This window comes from Bison bison, unplaced genomic scaffold (genome assembly GCF_000754665.1).
Source record: "Bison bison bison isolate TAMUID 2011002044 unplaced genomic scaffold, Bison_UMD1.0 scf7180017851357, whole genome shotgun sequence".
NCBI lineage: Eukaryota > Metazoa > Chordata > Mammalia > Artiodactyla > Bovidae > Bison > Bison bison.
In genome coordinates, this window is record NW_011481930.1 from 54,935 (window position 1) to 69,078 (window position 14,144).

The window sequence follows — 14,144 nt, forward strand, 5'->3', positions numbered from 1 at the left end:
AGCCCTGACTCTTCTGCAGTCAGCGGGGTGTTTCTGAGAGGTTTTTTTACGTGTGGTAAAATACCCATAACACAAAATTGACCACTTTAGCCATTTTTAAGTCTGTAGGTCAGTTGTGTTAAGTACCTCCAAATTTTGTGCAAACTTCAGAAGTTTTTCATCTTGCAAAAACATCAGTTCTGTTCCATTCAATAGTAATTCCCATTTCCCGTTCACAGTTCCTGGCAATTACCCTTCTACATTCTGTCTCTATGAATCTGACCACTCCAGGTACTTCATTGTAAGTGGAGTCATTCCATATCTCTCCTTTCCTGTCAGGTTTATTTTACCTAGTTAAATGTCCACAAGGTCATCCCTATTGTATCTTGTGTTAGAATTCCCTTTCTTTTTAATGGTGAACAATAGTCTATTGAGGGTACCTACCATATTGGCTTATACATTCTTGATCAATGGAAAACTTGTGTTGCTCTCATGCTTTAGTTATTGTGAAACATGCTGTGAACAGGAATTTGCACATATCTCTTCCAGAGTGTGCATTCAATCCTTCTGCTTACATCATCAAAAGTAGAATCACTGAATCAAACAGTTCTAAGATTTTTATCTGCTTGTGATGGAGAAGATGTTCACATATTGAGGTATGGGGACATCGTTTTGACTTATAATACATGATTCAGCCTAAATTTTGTGTGAACAGAACCCTCACAGAATGTCTTCTTTAACTAGTGAGGTAAAGAGCATTTGTTTTGAAGATAAGGATGAGTAACTCCCTCCTCATGGCATGAGTGTCAGCACTCTCTGGGAGATAAGGCTCCCTTCCCAGTCACCAGGGAGCTGCCATCTTGCTGTGTATGAAGTCTTTCTCTTTTGAAACCTTGAAGGAATACACCCTGTCATGTTGATATATATGTCCTTTGCTTGGATGAGGTAGAAGAATGTGCTGGATGACATGCTTCAGCAGAGCAGTTCCTCAGAACTATAGGGACACTGTCTCCCTTGCTGCAGCCCTCAATTTGGCTCAAAGAAAATTCTTTCCTATTTCAGTTATGTACTTTTCATTGATCATTTCTGTGGACACTTGAGATCAAGGACCTTGAGAAATACAAGCTGTAAGACTTGAGATCCCACTCAACCCTGCTACCTCCCAGTCCTCTTACATGACTCGACTCCCCACAGTCTGCACCTGACCTGAGACACCCCAGTGTGGGGACCTTCAAGCTCAGCTATGCCCCAGCTTAACATGTCTGATGTGAATTCAAGCAACACAAACATTGACAAGCACTGCGCTTTGTTGAGTCTTGAACAGTTAATGGGAGAGGATAAAGGGGATGTGACTTGGTCTTCCTGAAGGAGTTCTGTTGCTGGGAGAGTAAACACAGAGACAGAGAAGTGATACTTGATGTGAGAGGTCAGGAGCTCTGCTCCTCAAGAAGGAAAAGCCGGGAGCAGGAAGTGGAGTGGTGAGGGGGTGATGGTGGTACTGGTAAAGCGTTGACTAGATTCTGACCTCCATGAGATGACCCACATGCTAAAACACTGAGCACAAACCAGCAACATGGGTCTTAAATATAAGTGGTTGACTATTACATTAACTTCTTTAAAAATTGAGGTATAGTTGATTTACATTATTGTCATTTTGTTTTTTAAAGCCAACCCCACGCTCTTCTCGCGAGACTTGTGAGAGTCCATCTTGCTTCTGTCCCTAACAGATTCTTCTGTCAGGGTCACTGGGGCGGGAAGATTGCTGGGTGAACGCTACCTGACAATGCTGTCCCGGGTGGTACTTTCTGCCACCGCCGCAGCAGCCCCATCTCTGAAGAACGCAGCCCTCCTCCGTCCAGGGGTATTGCAGGCAACGAGGATCTTTCACACAGGGCAGCCAAATCTTGCCCCTGTACCACCTCTTCCTGAACATGGAGGAAAAGTTCGTTTTGGGCTGCTCCCTGAGGAATTCTTTCAGTTCCTTTATCCTAAAACTGGTGTAACAGGACCCTATGTGCTTGGAACTGGGCTTATCTTACGTTTACTCTCCAAAGAAATATACGCGATAACTCCAGAGACCTTCTCTGTCATATCAACAATAGGGTTCCTTGTCTATATAGTTAAAAAACATGGTGCGTCTGTTGGGGAATTTGCTGATAAACTCAATGAGCAAAAAATTGCCCAACTGGAAGAGGTGAAACAGGCGTCCATCAAACAAATCCAGGATGCTATTGATATGGAGAAGTCACAGCAGGCACTGGTTCAAAAGCGCCATTACCTTTTTGATGTTCAAAGGAATAACATTGCTATGGCCTTGGAGGTTACTTACCGGGAACAGCTGCATAGAGTATACCGGGAGGTAAAGAATCGCCTGGACTATCACATCTCTGTGCAGAATTATGATGCGTCAGAAGGAACAAGAGCACATGATAAACTGGGCGGAGAAGCATGTGGTGCAGAGCATCTCTGCACAGCAGGAGAAGGAAACAATCGCCAAGTGCATTGCAGATCTAAAGCTGCTCGCAAAGAAGGCTCAAGCTCAGCCAGTTATGTAAACACATCTATCCCTATTAAGACAGCTAGAAACAGTTGACTGACTAAATGGAAACCAGTCAATGTGATAAAATCTTTCTGTATTGCTATCTACTGAAGTTACAGTTTACCTTTCCTATAAATGAAAAGTTTTGAGTCTGATACAATGAGAGAATTGAAACAATCTATTGGCCAGTAAGATCTTTCTCTAATTCATCTTGCTTGAATAAAATTTGGTACCTGGCTAAAAATAGTCAAAATTTTAGTTTAAATTTGTAATTAATTCAGCCATCTTAACAATAAAGTGACAGTTGAAACAAACAAACAAAAAAAATAAAGCCAACCGCACAAGACGGAGTGAAGTAGATTAAGCTATTGTGGAGAGTTTTAGTTCTTTTTCCAGCTGCGTAGTATATCATTATATGTATATATACACACACACACATATAAATATTTATATGACATCTTCTTTATCCATTCATCTGATTTCTTTTTTAAAAATTATTTACTTATATTACTTTTGGCTGTGCTGGGTCTCCCTTGTTGCACGTGGGCTTTTTCTAGTTTTAACAAGTGGGGACTACTCTCTAGTTGCAGTGAGCAAGCTTCTCATTGCAGGGGTTTTTCTTGTTGCAGAGCATGGTTTCTAGCTGCAAGGGCCTCAGTATTTGCAGGATGTGGGTTCAGTAGCTGTGGTTCACAGGCTTAGTTTCCCCATGGCATGTAGGATTTTCCTGGACTAGGCATCATATATCTGTGTACCCTGCATTGGAAGGTGAATGGACCACCTGGGAAGGCCTATCCATTCATCTGTTGATGGATACTTAGGTTGCTTCCATTTGTTGGCAATTGTGAATAATGCTGCTATGAACATAGAAGGGCATGCATCTTTTCAAATTAGTGTTTTTGTTTTTATTGGATATATACCCAGGAGTGGACTTGCTGGGTCAGATGGTAGTTCTATTTTTAGCTTTTTGAGAAACCTCCATATTGTGTTTTATAGTGTTTGCACAAATTTACATTCCCAACAAGAGTGTATGAGGGTCCCCATCTGTCCAAATCTGCCTTCTGCTCTCCTGGGTTTTGGCTTCATATGTGGTTCTGGAACTAATCCATCTAACCAAGGTATGTCTCAATAACTGGCAAGTAGGTTTATGGTATTGGGTCATTATGTTACCTCCCCATTACAGAGTCAAGAGATCCATGTTAGCAGGATACCAAGATAGCTGGTGGCAAAGTCTTTGGGAATCTTGGTTCCTAGCCCAAGGGTATGTGTAAACAGAAATATACTTAGAAATCTATAAGCCACCATTGCTCAAATAACTGAAGAAACCACAGAAAGAATTGTAGCACAACAGATATACCTAAAACCCTCAGCCAAAGTAGGTTTTAGAGAATAGAATTGCCCTAGATTTTCTACTGGCGAAACAAGAAGACATTATACTATTACTCACATGACTTCTTTGACTTACATTACTACCTCAGAAGACATTGAGACATACATAGAAAAAATTTTCCAAGGGGCAAAATGGTTGCAAAATGTAACATAGACTGACCCTTTCAGTGACCTGATTAGTTGGTTCCCCTTGGGACTAAGCAAATTTTCCACATGGCTTTATAGATGCTTATTATTTTAATATTATTATCCTTTCCCTAGCTATCAAGTTACTCATGACATATATCCCCATCTGCTTAAAGTCTGCTGCCCAAACCACACATACAAATGATTGTACAGGAAACTGAGATGATGGATCAAATGCATAATCTATAAAATGGCTTCCCATGTGGGTCTGTGGTAAAGAATCCGCTCGCCAGTCCAGGAGATGTGTGTTTGATCGCTGGGTTGGGAATATCCCCTGGAGAAGGGAACGGCAACCCACTCCAGTGTTCTTGCCTGGAGAATCCCATGGACAGAGGAACCTGGCGGGCTACAGTCCATATTTCAAAGAGTCAGACAAAACTTAGTGAATGTACCCACACCCACAGTGTACGCTTTTACTGCATTTTAATTAATTTACCCAATTATAAAGTTCTATACATTATGTACTGTTTTAATACAAATACTTTACATAGATACACATTTTATGAATATTAATACTTATATGTATTAATTACATATAAATTGAATATAAAGATACATACGTATTTACAGATTTAAGTTTCTTTGTTGTGTTTTGCAAATACTGTATTTTTTACTTTTTTACAATTGAAGCTTTGTGGCAACCTTGAGTCATCAGATAATGGTAAGCATTTCTTAGCGATAACATCTTTAAAAATAAGGTCTACACATTGTTTAATTAGACAGTGCTATAGCACACTGAACAGACTACATTGTAGTATAAAATAGCTTATATGCACTGGAAAAACAAAGAATTGTGTGACTCTCTTTATTGCCAATTCTCCTTATTGCAGTGGTTTGGAACCAAATCTCCAAGGTATGTCTACATTAACTCTCCACTTTGGGTCATATCATTTAATTGTTACAGAAAGTGCATCATTTTTCTTTGCTAGAGAATTGTCCACATTCTGGTTTTGGCTAATAATGTTTTTGGATGAAACTCTTAATGTCTTCTACGAACTAGCAGTTGAACTAGAAGCTTGAATACATTCTGATTCAACTTCTCATCAAGACTCTTTCATGGACAGTATTCTGTGTTGCCTGTAACAGCACATTGGGTAGCACGGGATATCTGGTTGTCCCCCAGCAGTAAGGGAAGAACAGCAATCAGGTGATGTCAGCCTCTTCCATCAAAGCTTTACTCAAAAGAATCAGTCTCCATGAACTGCTTTCTAAGCCTGTTATCTCAGAACTTGTAAGATACTGTATGTCCTAATTCTGTCATCCTTATCTGTTTTTAAATTAATCTAATAACTTGTACTCAATATCTTGACCTCCATCCCTCGTTCACTCTACATCAGCTGTTCATTCCCACCAACAGTCCTCTACTTCATTATTACCAATGTCTTCAATGTCCATAAGCCCAATTTAAACATTAATTCTGCAGCAACACATTTTAATCTTTTCTCTCCAATTTCACTTCCTTTTAGTTCTATGCAACTCTAGCCATTTATCAACCAACCATTACTTCCCACCCACTTCCCTCTCCTCTGGCAAAGTATTTTTTCAATAAAGAACTTTCCCCCATCAACTCTGTTGTGTAACTCTAAGATTATGTGACTGGCTTCCCTGGTGGCTCAGTCAGTTAAGAATCCACCTGCAATGCAGGAGACATGAGTTCGATCCCTGGGTTGGGGAAGATTCCTTGGAGAAGGAAATGGCAACCCACTCCAGTATTCTTGCCTGGAAAATTCCATGGACAGAGGAGCCTGGAGGGCTACAGTCCATGGAGTCACAAAGAGTTGGACATGACTTAGGGACCAAACCACCACCACTACACTATAACTCAATAAAGTTGGGGAGGGATAAAAATGACTGTTTTGCTTTATCATTATGAAATGATCCAATTTATCAGTGAGTATTCTCTTTTTCTTAAAGTCTACTTTGTTTGATATTAATATAGCTGCCTTGGCTTTCTACTATTACATTTGCACATTATATCTGTTCCCTTACTGTTGAAAGTGAAGTCTTTCAATCATGACCGACTCTTTGCGACCCCATGGACTGTAGCCTACCAGGCTCCTCCGTCCATGGGATTTATCGGGCAAGAATGCTGGAGTGGATTGCCATTTCCTTCTCCAGGGGATCTTCCCCACCCAGGGATTGAAACTGGGTCTCCCGCATTGTAGGCAGATGCTTTACTGTCTGAGCCACCAGGGAAGTCCCTTACTGTTACTTCCAACCTATTTGTATGCTAGCAAATTTGGAAAACTCAGCAGGACTGGAAAAGGTCAGTTTTCATTCCAATCCCAAAGAAAGGCAATGCCAAAGAATGCTCAAACTACCGCACAATTGCACTCATCTCACACGCTAGTAAAGTAATGCTCAAAATTCTTCAAGCCAGGCTTCCTGATGAACCATGAACTTCCTGATGTTCAAGCCGGTTTTAGAAAAGGCAGAGGAACCAGAGATCAAATTGCCAACTTCCGCTGGATCATGGAAAAAGCAAAAGAGTTCCAGAAAAACATCTATTTCTGCTTTATTGACTATGCCAAAGCCTTTGTGCAGATCACAATAAACTGTGGAAAATTCTGAAAGAGATGGGAATACCAGACCACCTGATCTGCCTCTTGAGAAATTTGTTTGCAGGTCAGGAAGCAACAGTTAGAACTGGACATGGAACAACAGACTGGTTCCAAATAGGAAAAGGAGTACGTCAAGGCTGTATTTAACTTATATGCAGAGTACATCATGAGAAACGCTGGACTGGAAGAAGCACAAGCTGGAATCAAGATTGCCAGGAAAAATATCAATAACCTCAGATATGCAGATGACACCACCCTTATGGCAGAAAGCGAAGAACTAAAGAGCCTCTTGATGAAAGTGAAAGAGGAGGGGGAAAAATTGGCTTAAAGCTCAACACTCAGAAAATGAAGATCATGGCATCCGGTCCCATCACTTCATGGGAAATAGTTGGGGAAACAGTGTAAACAGTGTCAGACTTTATTTTTTTGGGCTCCAAAATGACTGCAGATGGTGACTGCAGCCATGAAATTAAAAGACGCTTACTCCTTGGAAGGAAAGTTATGACCAATCTATATAGCATATTGAAAAGCAGAGACATTACTTTGCCAACATAGGTTCGTCTGGTCAAGGCTATGGTTTTTCCTGTGGTCATGTATGGATGTGAGAGTTGGACTGTGAAGAAGGCTGAGCACCGAAGAATTGATGCTTTTGAACTATGGTGTTGGAGAAGACTCTCGAGAGTCCCTTGAACTGCAAGGAGATCCAACCAGTCCATTCTGAAGGAGATCAGCCCTGGGATTTCTTTGGAAGGAATGATGCTAAAGCTGAAACTCCAGTACTTTGGCCACCTCATGCAAAGAGCTGACTCATTGGAAAAGAGTCTGATGCTGGGAGGGGTTGGGGGCAGGAGGAGAAGGGGACGACAGAAGATGAGATGGCTGGATGGCATCACTGACTCAATGGATGTGAGTCTGGGTGAACTCCAGGAATTGGTGATGGACAGGAAGGCCTGGTGTGCTGCGATTCACGGGGTCTCAAAGAGTCGGACACGACTGAGCAGCTGAACTGAACTGAATGTAAAGTGTAACTCTAGACAAAATATATAGTTATGTGTGTTTCCTTTTGAAATTTCAATCTCTGTGTTTTTGCTGGAATTAGGTACAAGAAGGTGCTTCTTATGTGCATGTTAATATTTTATTTCTTCCTCTAGTTGCTGGTTATGTTGTTGTACTTTCTTTGTGAAAAATCATCTTGTTGCTCACTTCTGATGCATGAACTATTCTATATGAATAAAGGGAATGACTCAGTCATGTCTGACTCTTTGCAAACCCATGGACTGTCCATAGAATTCTCCAGGCTAGAGTGCTGGAGTGGATAGCCTTTCTCTTCTCCAGGGAATCTTCCCAACCCAGGGGTTGAACCCAGGTCTCCCACATTGCAGGCAGAATCTTTACCAGCTGAGCCACAAGAATACTGTGGAATCCCAAGAATACTGGATCTTCCTAGCCCAGGAATCTATATGAATATTATGCTTTAAAAAATTTGCTTACAAATTGTAAAACATCAAAGTCATTTTGTCCACTGGCAAAAATACGCAGCTGTAAATGCCTTCCACCTTCATACTCCATCGAGGCTCAAAGTGTCTCTTGAACCAGCAGATCCTCCAGTGTATGGAGTGGTTCCACATAGCATCTCTTTCCTGTGGTTAAGATGCTTCAGGACCTGATATGTTTTTGTCAAGTCTTGGAGGTGGAGGCTGGTGGCTGTTGATGGTTGTTCTCTGCCAGGCTGTGTCGGATCCCATATCCAAAGTATATGAGAAATCCTAATAGGAAAATGAGACAGTGAGAAGGAAAAGTAGGTGCTCTCCTCATTTACAGAGGCCCAAGAAGTCTCCTATTAAGACAGTTTGGGGGAGTTCAGCTTGGGTTCAGTCACTCAAGTGGAGTCTTTATCCCAGAAAACCACTTACCAATCACATTCCAGATACCAAACTGGGCCCAGGTCCCAGAGGTAATCTGCATCATCAGGTAAACATTCACAAAGATGCTCACCAGTGGGAGGACAGGCAGAGCAGGGGCCTGTGGGTAGAGTCAGTTAATCTCTCAACATAGCCCAGACATCTGAAAGGGAGACCCTACCCTACCCTACATTCAGTCCAATTCAGGCTGTATGTTCAGTGCCTACTGAGATTGTATATGTAAAGTGCTGAGTGTGGGCCAGGGAAGGGTCCATTTGTTTTAGCAAATTTCCTTCTTCCTTTGTCCAGCAAAGATGTTTAGACCTCAAAGCATGCAGACTTCATTCACTCAAGGTGGACAGTTTGGACATGTAAGGTCACTTACCTTGAAGTAAAGAGCAGTGGGGTCCTGAGGCTGCCTCCAGATGATGACCGTGACCCCAGTGATGAGCAGCAGCAGCAGCACAGCCACTGTTGTGAGCATGGGGTCTCCAGAGAACACACGTCTGGGCCACTGGGCCAGGACCAGGCTCAGGATTATCAGCAGGAGAACTGCAAGGGTCAAGGAGGAGGAGAACAGGCTGGACCCAGAAGACAAAGATGTCAGGATCTTGAGTCCACCCATGAAACTGCTTACATCAGAAAGGGCCATCATATCTCCATGACTCCTCCTTAACTGCCAAAGACACAGAATCCCACCCATCTTGTCAGTTTCAGAGTATGACCAAAGAGAAATCCCAGTGCTCACCAAGCAGGGAGGCACATCCATAGACAATCTGGCCAGATTTCTGGGTGGGGTTGGTGCTGGTAGAAAACCCTAGGCTCTTTAGAATATTTGAGTTTCCTGCTTTAGGTACAGAGTCGAAAGAACTTCCTTCAACTTCGGGCTTCACCTCAGTTTTCTCCTTCTTGCTTAAATTCTAATCTCACTGGTACCTGAATTAGAGGCATTATGGCAGTATTAACAGCAGCCCCTGCTCATCCAACATCACACAGCTTATTCCACATCTGTTCTGCATTAAGCAGAGAAACACATTTAGAAGGTAGCATGAAGGCAGAAGATGATTACAACCCCATTAATCCCCACAAGTCCAAGGTCCCCAGTCAAGGTGTAGTGGAGTCTCACCTGAGGACAAGCACAGAAAAAGCCACCAGGGAGTAAACAGAGTCCCAATTGACACGAAGTCCACAAGATCCCTGAACTCAAAGAGTAATGCCATGACCCCTAGAAAGAGGGCATGAACAAGGTGGGGAGAGAGCGTGAGAAACCACTGGAAACATGCAAGGGAGGGAAGTCAAACAATGAAGTAGAGGGTTTTGTTTATCCACCTGCAAGGTTTCCAGCAGACATGATGGCCATGATGGGAGTACAGGTGCGGGCATGGATCTGCGCAAGGCCCCAGAAAAGGAGCCTGTCTTCTGCCATTGCACAGATCACAGGAGGGGTGGTGAACATGGTACCAAGGCAGCTGGAAGAGGAAATGGGAGCATGTTGGGGATGTGGAGAAGCAGGAGAGACCAGGGCATCTGTTCCCTAGTCTACATGGGGCAAGGTGTCCTTCCCTCTTGTCTCTCAATGCTGAGGCCTGGGATACCTGAGCATCTGACAGTAGATGGGGAGAAAGCCATGATACTGACCTGGATGTAAGAGCACAGAGGGTGCCAACAGCCACGACATATCTGGCAGGGTCCCAGCCAACGTGGAGAAAAGCCTGTGGGATGGGGCTGTCATGATGAATCTGGTAGTAGGGGACCATGAGGGTGAGTGCCACTGAGACACCAAAATATGCCAAAAAGCAGATGAAGAGCGTGATCATGATGCTGATGGGGATGGACTGCTGAGGATTTAGGGCTTCTCCCCCTGCAGGATGGGGGAAAGTACTGGGTCAGGTAAACACTGGAGTGAAATCACAAAATTACATTCCCTTCTCAATGTTCAAAACCAGGATCACCTTCTCCCAACTCCTAATGCCAAGGGCAGCCAAATTGGCCCCAAACCCCTGATGGAACACACAATAACCATGTTACCTCTAGTGGCAATGAAATCAAAACCAAGAAATGCGTAGAAACATGTAGCTGCTCCATGGAGAATTCCTTCAAAGTCAAAGGGCACAAACCCTCCAGAACCCATAGGGGCAAAGCTATGATGAGAGAAGGGATAAGGAAGAAGTTGGGTAAAGTGAGTTCAGCCACCTCTATTGGGCTTCTCCCTTCATATCACAAGTCCTGGCTCCAGGACCCTGTTATCTGGATCCATCAGCCAAGATCTCTTTAGTCCCCACCATATGCCCAGTTCTGCACCCTCACATGCATTACAATGACCAAGAGAACCCTTCTAACCTAGAGGTGTCAGTGGATCCAGATGTGTTCAACATGTAGTCCTGTTCTGTGAGCTTCCAGTTGTGCAGGTCTCCCTTAATGAAACCAGAGAGGATGATGAAGCTGAGGACCAAAATGTTGATGACTGTGAACACTTTGTTAACCAGGGTCAACTCACGAACTCCCAGAACCTGTAGTCCTGTGGGCAAGATGGCGTATGAGACATCCAAGATAGCCAAATCCATAGAAACAGAAAGCAGACTAGTAGTTGCCCGGGGCTGGCGGTTGGTGGTAGTGGACAGATGGAAGTGACTGTTCAGTGGTACAGGGTTTTCTTTAGCGTGATGAACATGTTTTGGACTATATAGAGGTGATGGTTGCCCAACAGCTAAGTCCCACTGAATTGTACACTTTAAGATGGTTAAATTCTTATGGTGACAATCACCTCACAATATATACATCTACCAAATCATCTCATGTAAACCTTAAATTTATATAGTGTTGTATTCATATTTCAATACAGCTGGGAAAAATAATAAAATGTTTAATTTTATGCTATATTAATTTCCTCTCAATTAAAACACATCTTTGGGGACTTCCCTGATGGCCCAGTGTTTAAGAATCTGCCTTGCAATGCAGGGGATGTGCGTTTGATCCGTAGTCAGGGAACTAAGATCCCACAGGCTGCAGAGCAAGCAAGCCTGTGCCCTTGCACACTGGAGCCTGAGTGGCACAAGTAGAGAGTCTGTGCACCATATCTAATTTCCATCACAGCCAAATACATAAACAAAAATTTTAAAAGATATTTTTTATAAAATGATAACCCATATTTGGTCTTAATACAGAGAAGAAACTTATAGGTCTAAGTAATTGATCCTCAGTTGGGGTGATTTGTCCACCTGTTGACTTTTGGAAATGTCTGGAGACATTCTGATTTTCTCAGAGATGCTACTCAACATCCAACAAGAATTTTTTTTTTTGTTTAAACCTGAAGTGCACACTTCCACACCTTTGAATGATCCAGTCCAGACTGTCAATAATGCCAAGTGTGGAAACAATGGTCTATGTCTTGCCTTCCAGTCTTTTGTGTCACACATCCTTCTTTCCAGTCCTAATCCCCTAGCATTCTTCAATCCCAAGCCTTTCCCTCCCCACTTCCCCCTTCCACACCTTACTCCCTGCTTCCTATCACTGACCCCTGTCTCACCTGTGACCAGCAGCACCAGGCCCAGGGCAAAAAAATCTAGATACCTGGCCAAGAAGTAAGGCATATTCAGAGAAAGATTCTTGTAACACCTGAGAGATGTGGTTCCCAATCAGGTTGTCAAAGATGTAGCTCCATGCCCTGGCCACACTGGCTGTGGCTGCAGCAACAGAAGAAGGAATATTCATTGACAAGCATAAATCTATTCTTGATATGTTATATTTGGGGGGGGTGGCTCAAACAAAATATTTAATCTCAAAGAGTTTCTTTTCATGGATTGGAGAAGGCAGACCCAGATGATTCACAAAATAGGTCAGCTGTTTAATATGCTATGAGGAGATCAATTTTATAAAAGAAAATATAACAGAAAGTTGGGATCAGGAGAGCTGGAAGATGTGGGTTGAAATTTTAAGTCCAGGTGTAAATAAAATACCATGAAGGCAACAGCTGAGCAAAGACTTCACTAAGGGGAGGGGATGAGCCTGTGGGCCATGCCTCCCTCTCACCCGCTCCCTACAGTTCCCTTTCCTCTGGGTTCTTGGTCCAATTATTTAAGAAAAACAGAATAGACTTAAGTACAATGAAGTTGTGGGATTTTCTTGCCACTATTATCCATTTCACTCCACAAGGTCAAAAACAACGCTCTCATGAATGAGTGAAGACCTGAAACCTACCTCCTACTTTCCTGATCTGAAGCCCCACACTCTCCCCTCAATCCATCACCTCACCAGTGACATAGGACAGTATGAGGTTCCAGCCAGTGATGAAGGCACACAGTTGACCCATGGTGACATAGCTGTAGAGATACGCAGTACCAGAGCATGGTACCTGGGCCCCAAACTCAGTAAAGCAGAGACTAGACATCACACAAGACAAGGCGGCCACCAGGAAGAAGACGACAGTTGCTGGTCCAGCTCTCACTTTGGCTAATTCACCAGTCAGGATGTACACACCAGCTCCCAGGGTGCTGCCCACACCCACGGCCACCAGGTCGAGGGTGTTCAGATAAGCTGTGGTTCTCTCAGACTCCTGTCTGGGCTCCAGTGGCCGCTTGTGGATAAGTTTCTGGCCAAATTGGCGAACATACTGACGCAGCATCCTAGACATAATTGAAGTGGCTCCGATCTGCAGAAAACACAAAGCCATCAAGAATGTCCATTGGCTCTTGACCCTGAGAGTATAATTCCTTGGAACAATGGAGTTAAGGGGTGCAGGGGGCAAAATAACACATCAGACAAATTCTTCATCTCTGAGCTATGGTTTCTACAAACATGAATAAAGCTTTTAATGTCTTTTGAAATTACTGGAAGTGTATGAGAATTGAGGGAAGCAAAATATGTTGCATCAAAATGTGCCACACTGTTAAACTGGACACTTAAAAATGTTTCAGATGGCAAATTTTGTGCTATGTGTATTTTGCGTGTGTGTGTGTGCTCAGTCACTCGTATGTCCGACTCTTTGGGATCCCACATACTGTAGCTTGCCAGGCTCCTCTGCCCATGAGATTTCCAAGGCAAGAATACTGGAGTAGGTTGCCATTTCTTACTCGAGGGGATCTTCTCAACCCCAGGATTGAACCCACATCTCTTGCATCTCCTGCATTGCAGGTGAATTCTTTACCACTGAGTCACCAGGGAAGCCCATTCATATTTTATCATCATTTTAAAAACGCTGCCAATGATATACAATAGAGCCAGCATCACAGAGTTTTTGGGTATAGCAAATCCCATGATAATTTAATATAAATCACCATACAGTCATCTCTGCAGTTACCAAAATTGGAGGATTCTCAAGTCCCTTATATCATTCCCATATCTACAGAGGAGGAACTCTCAGATACAGAGGACAACAGTATACAGGGGCTGTCATCACTATTCACACCATAAACCTTGTATAAGGGAAATCTTTAATATTGTTTGAATATTAAAGAGTCTCAAAATGTCCTGACTTGATCCAACCCCCTAGACCCTACCTCTTCTCACACATACAGTCCCCAGCTCCTGTTTTCAGCTGGAAAACAGGTCTCTCCGCCCTCAGGCTGGAGCCGGACTGAACCCCCTGCACTC

At 43.1% G+C, this 14,144-nt stretch overlaps 2 pseudogenes across 1 annotated transcript; one reads left to right on the forward strand and one right to left on the reverse strand.

Moving 5' to 3' along the window:
- Nucleotides 1-1,711: 1,711 nt before the first annotated feature.
- On the forward strand, nucleotides 1,712-2,705 carry LOC104996278 (annotated as a pseudogene). Its single transcript, XR_826160.1, has one exon. The product of XR_826160.1 is annotated as an ATP synthase F(0) complex subunit B1, mitochondrial pseudogene (transcript).
- Nucleotides 2,706-8,300: 5,595 nt separating this feature from the next.
- On the reverse strand, nucleotides 8,301-13,176 carry LOC104996296 (annotated as a pseudogene).
- Between the last annotated feature and the right edge of the window lie 968 nt (nucleotides 13,177-14,144).